Raw genomic sequence first — 6008 nt, 5'->3', positions numbered from 1 at the left:
GTGGTGACCCCCAATTTCATTGTTACAAATTGAACATAATTAAAGCATAGTGATTCATCACAAAAACAATATGTAATTAGATATGTGTTTTCCGATGGTCTTAGGCGCCCCTGTGAAAAGGTTGTTTGACCCCCAAGGGGGTCACAACCCACAGGTTGAGAACCGCTGGTCTAGGATGATGCAGACTGATCCCACCAAGGAATCGGTTAACAGGGACATTTTCTGTCATTAGGCAGGGGGAGAAAGGCTAAACAGCTTTCTGGACTCGACTGAATTAAAGCTTCAAACCATTTCATGAAACCCCTCTGGGAAACTTCAAGCCAGAATGCTGGCCATGTATTGAAATGTAAACTAACACGGGTAAAAAAGAGGGGGTAGGCGGGCATCTTAAACAAATATGAATTACCAGTGTTTGTTTTCCTGCTACTTTGGCTCAGTGACACCACTGCTCCCTTTCACAGGTACAAATGCATAAAAGAGGGCTTCCGTTTCCTAAAAGCAGCCCAGACAGGCGACACTCCTCGGGTGCTGAACCCAAAGCTGGCAGCCGGCCTGGTCTCTGCGCTCCAGTCTGCTGGTACTTCACTTCCACGGCTATCAGCCTGCTTCAGGCCTCTGCCTTCACTCCGACTGGGGACAAAGGGACCATCACAGTGGAAATCCTCTGTGTGCTGCTAATAAGCCTATTTAGAGTCAATGAGAAAGCCTCATTTTGCACCAATAAAAGCCTTCACGAGTTCTACTGAATCAGTAAAACCAAAATGTTTCTGTGTCCTCCCTGTCCTCATTTTACACCCGCCTGTGAGGGGAAGCTCAGCAAAATGTTGGACACGATGACCTCTAAGTTTCCTTCTTCTCTAAGGTCTTCTGCTTTTCTGTGGGCTAATAGGATTTGAACTCTATTTAAATCACCACACATTCTTATGGATTCCTGAGCCCTTCTTCAGTTTTTGAAAACTCCACTGTGATCTGCTGAATTGGCGTATTTGGAATCTTGGGTCTCTCTGGGCAAAACATTGAATACTACTCTGATCTAACTGCTTAGTAATATTGTCTATCTTCTTTCTGAAAAAGATGTGGGAAGGAGACAGAGGTAGAGCATGCTCCCACCTCCCACAGCAATACCAGGGAAAGCTTTGGTCACGGGTTCGATTCCTGATCAAGGGCACATACCTAGGGGTGCAGGTTGGATCCCCAACCCAGTCGGAGCATGTGCAGGAGGCAACCAATCTATGTATCACTCTCACATCAATGTTTCTCTCTCTTTCACTCCCTCCCTTCCACTCTCTCTAAAAGTCAATGAAAAAAAATAAATCTAGAGACAGGAAAAATTGAATTTAGCAAGAATTCTTAGAGTTAACTCACTTGCCCAAGATCACACAGCTAAAATTCAGTGTTTGAGTATCGAAGCAATGAAGCTGAGACACAGAAAACATAATAGAAACATGTAGTTCTTCTTAGGTCTTATAATTTTAGTTGATAAAAGTGCATGCATTTTGAACAGGTTTTTACTTACTCTACAAAGAAAAATGCTTAAATTATTGCCTGTCTGGATGGTAAGTAGCATACTACCTTCATCTATAAAATAATATTTTTGTAGACTAGAGGGTATTTTGTTTAAAGGAACCCAGAGATGAATTATTTTGATAAATTAAGGCTCACACTCTAATATGTGTGTTTTATAATGCTGCAACTTACATAGAAATATGTCTCAGTGAAATATTTCTGAAAAGACGTATGGTTGTTTCATTTTATATTCACTGACTGGAAAGTCAGTATTTTAGAAACCTGTGGTGAATCCATTTAATATAAACAATGTGTCTGTGTTGCAAATATTAACCTCCTGATTTATTTTAGAATTTTAATTTGTCCATATCTTAAAATGAGGCATGTTCATGTCATGTTAAATAAATCATTTCCATTTATTGATAATACATTATATTAGTGATGATTATTTCAGCTGCAAATAATAGAAAAGTCTATGCAAACTGGCTTTAAATGAGAGGATTTATTATTATCTCGTATCTCAAGAATGGAAGGGCATTCCAGGCTGGTTAATTCAGAAGTTGAAAGATGTCAGCAGTGACTGAGGTTTCCTCTGCTTTTGTGTGGTGCTATCATCAGCATGATTTCCCTGCTGCAAGGCCAGCCACTCATTGCAGACATAACAATAACCAGAAGAACTCCCCAGCCTCCACACGCTGAAGGGTCCTGTAGGACTTTCCCATGTATCTCCTTGACCAGAACTGCATTAAAAGGTACTCTTTCAATGAAAACTGGCAAGCAGGATAAGGCCACCATAACTGGATCAGACCAATCAGAATTAACTGGGTTACATGGGGTATACAGTAAAACAAATTTGTTGTTCTGTAGGTCTGTCAGCCTAGACCAGCCGTGGGCAAACTATGGCCCACGGGCCGGATCCGGCCCGTTAGAAATGAATAAAACTAAAAAAAAAAAAAGACCGTACCCTTTTATGTAATGATGTTTACTTTGAATTTATATTAGTTCACACAAACACTCCATCCATGCTTTTGTTCCGGCCCTCCGGTCCAGTTTAAGAACCCATTGTGGCCCTCGAGTCAAAAAGTTTGCCCACCCCTGGCCTAGACCTACATGTGGCTATATTGGCATATAGACTGAACAGAGCTGACACATGGAAAGGTTTCTGACTGTGATCAATTTCTTAACTCTGCCCTTCCTGCAGGGATGTGGAGCCACATGTGTCTATTTATATTTGAATGTACACTAATTAAAATTAAATAAAATTTAAAATTCAGGTTCTCAGTTCCCTAGCCACATTTTAAGTGACCAATAGCTACATGTGTCCAGTGGCTACTTCATTGGACAACATAGATATAGAAAACTGTCCTCATCGTAGACAGTTCCACTGGATGGTGTGGACCTAAAGAATGGGAACTTCTGTTGGATAAGTAGGCAGCAGTACCTGCTGCACTCTCTATATAGCAGGCAATGAGCTTCATGCATATTATTTCCTCTAATCTTCCCCAGGACGATTACAATAGGTTAGTCTGGACACTAGGTTGCTAGCTATGGATGGAAAAACTTCATTCGAAGTATCATGACCTATTCCACATCCCTGCAGGAAGGGCAGAGTTAAGAAATTGATCACAGACAGAAACCTTTCCATGTGTCAGCTCTGTTCAGTCTACATGTCAATATCATGCTTCTAGGCCAACTTTCTCCTCAGGGTGAAGAGCCCCACAATCTTCTCAGCCTCCCCTCTCACAGCCTCACCCCAAACTCCCAAGAGAAACCAATCTTTCTCCTTCAGCTTCCTTTGTAAATATGCCTTGGGAGGACTCTGATGATCCAGCGTGGGTCAAGCACCCAGCCTACAACCCAATCAGTGGCTGCAGACACACTGGGGCAGGAATTAGGGCTGTGGAATAGAGATAGGTCCTTAGGGGATATCTCTGATGGATACCAATGGGAATTGAGGAAAATTCTCAGGAAAAGAAAAAAAAAGGAGCCCTAACCGGTTTGGCTCAGTGGATAGAGCATCGGCCTGGGGGCTCAAGGGTCCCAGATTTGATTCTGGTCAAGGGCATGTACCTTGGTTGCAGGCACATCCCCAGTGGGGGATGTGCAGGAGGCAGCTGATTGATGTTTCTCTCTCATTGATGTTTCTAACTCTCTATCCCTCTACCTTCCTCTCTGTAAAAAATCAATAAAATATATTAAAATAAAAGAAAAGAAAAGAAAAGAAAAGAAAAGAAAAGAAAAGAAAAGAAAAGAAAAGAAAAGAAAGAAAAGAAAAGAAAAGAAAAGAAAAGAAAAGAAAAGAAAAGAAAAGAAAAGAAAAGAAAAGAAAAGAAAAGAAAAGAAAAGAAAAGGAATCTCAGGGTCCTATCCTTCACCACATTCCCCAAAGTCTGAATCCCTTAAGCGCTGACTCAGGCCCTGCGCAATTTGTTCTTTACATGCGTTTTGGGTCTCGCTCACCTGACCTTATTTACAGGCTAGTGTAAAGGCTTGCTTTATCTCTACAGCAAGATCTCTTTTCTCAGCTTGAGTCACGTAGCCAACTAATTAGATATCTTTCATATCCATCCACTTTTCTCCATTGTCACCTGGGCCACTGTCACCTCTGGAGAAATTACTATAATATCTAACTAGTCTCTCTTTCTCAATGTTATGCTACAGCCCGAATAATCCCACTAAAATGGAAACCCCATTATGTCACTGATCATAACAGATTTCAACTGCCTCATGAAACATATAAAATCTTACATGATCTGTCCTTTGGCTAGGTCCCTATCCTTCTCTCTTACTATTCTCCCACCTGCTCTCTATTCTAGCCATATTCCATATTAAACTTGTTCAGTTCCTCAAACTATTATTCTTTCTCTAGTCTACTGGCCTTTGTGCTTCCCTCTATCTTAAATAATCATCATACTAATTACCTCTTCATTTTGTCTAAATCCTTTCATACTGCAAATAAATAGCCCTTTATATGTAACTGTTTTGTACTCTTTTTAGGGTTAGGAATACCGCATTTTCCTAATATTGAGCCATCTGTATATTCTTTCTTTCTTTGTTTTAATGAATTGACTCCCTCCAATGAAGTTTAATAAGCACTGAGGGAAAGACAAATTTTTCTAATGTTTCTATACTTTTCTACCCACTGCTTCATCTTCACTGACCCAAGTCTTAATGCTGATTTCCAAATAAAATTATCCAAAATGGTTTGCTGTCACGTGATTGCCAATATTCCCTTTCCATTGCTGAGTCCTTCAGTATAATATTCCAGAGACCATGTTCATCCAGATGCATGTGAATTCCACCCAAACAAGCTAATGCCAGAGTCCACTGTGTGATTTAGAGAAAGGGATGCCTAAACTCCTGAATTCATTTTTACTCTGTAGAATGGTTTTTTCTCTGTTTTAAGTTATTCCCTGAAAAAATGCAAGACTTTATGTACCCTTAAAGCTCCATCTAATCAAAGGTACTTCTTTATGCTTCCACAATTCAAGCAGTATTAGTGCTTCTCAGACCAAGAGCATTGATCTGAGCCCTTAGTAACCAGGGAGCATCACAAAGAGGGGATACTTAACCTTAGATGGCCACTGGAAAAGCATCCAGGCTACCCAGAACAGGACAACATAGTAGAATGGGTTAGTGAAATTCAATCCCGTGTTGGGAAAAGCCTTCAGAACAGGAAAGGATTAAAGAAAGAATCAAGTGTCAAATCAGATTTCAGTCCCTTCATCACCTTCCACTAGCTTTATGGTTTTAGACAACTCACTTAGGCCAGATGGACCTCAATTTTCTTTTCTGCAAAATGAAAAAATTGAGAAAAAATGGTCTCTATGGACCTTTGCAATTCCATCACTCTATGTGCATTTATGACTGACGGTGCAGGATCCATTTAAAGTTTTCAGAATATTCCTGAATCCTGACATGGCAAACTTTGTAATCTAGTTTGCAAATTTTGGAGATACAGGTGCATCTGTATACTATTAACTGAGCTCTCCACTTCAAATTTTTCTAATGAGGAGCACACACACACACACACACACACACATTACTTTATCTTTACCCTTTACCGATTTGAATATTTACTGAAGGTTATACATACAACACAAGCTCTAGATTGTAAGCTTTGCATTTGACAATTTAGTCCTAGTTAGATGATCTACTGTAGGACACCTTTGGTAATCTTCAGCACAGTTGAGTATCTATTCTGTTAATTAAATGTCAGATGCTGTTGCTAACTCCATAAACTAATTCTAATACCCCCTGTTACTCAAAGTGTGGCCCAGAGCCTACACCATCCATACCACCTGCCACTGGTGGGAAGCTCAGAGTGCCTCACCTTATAACTACAAAATCAGAATCTGCATTTTAACCAGGCGCTCAGGTGATTTGTCTGCATACAAGTTCTAGAATGTTATTATACATTATAGTGCTTCCCACACTACTTCCAAATAGGCGGAATTGTTTTCTATAAAGGAGTGGAAAAATGAGCAAACTAACTGTAATTT

At 40.2% G+C, this 6008-nt stretch overlaps 1 protein-coding gene across 1 annotated transcript in view; it reads right to left on the bottom strand.

The window, feature by feature from the left end:
- The window catches only part of GRM8 (glutamate metabotropic receptor 8), a 727600-nt gene that overhangs the window by 371143 nt on the left and 350449 nt on the right, over positions 1–6008 (bottom strand). The gene's annotated exons all lie outside the window — the stretch shown is intronic.

This window comes from Myotis myotis, unplaced genomic scaffold (assembly GCF_014108235.1).
Source record: "Myotis myotis isolate mMyoMyo1 unplaced genomic scaffold, mMyoMyo1.p scaffold_m19_p_11, whole genome shotgun sequence".
Lineage (NCBI taxonomy): Eukaryota > Metazoa > Chordata > Mammalia > Chiroptera > Vespertilionidae > Myotis > Myotis myotis.
The sequence above is the reverse complement of the archived record's forward strand: the minus strand, read 5'-3'. Positions and strand labels throughout refer to the sequence as shown.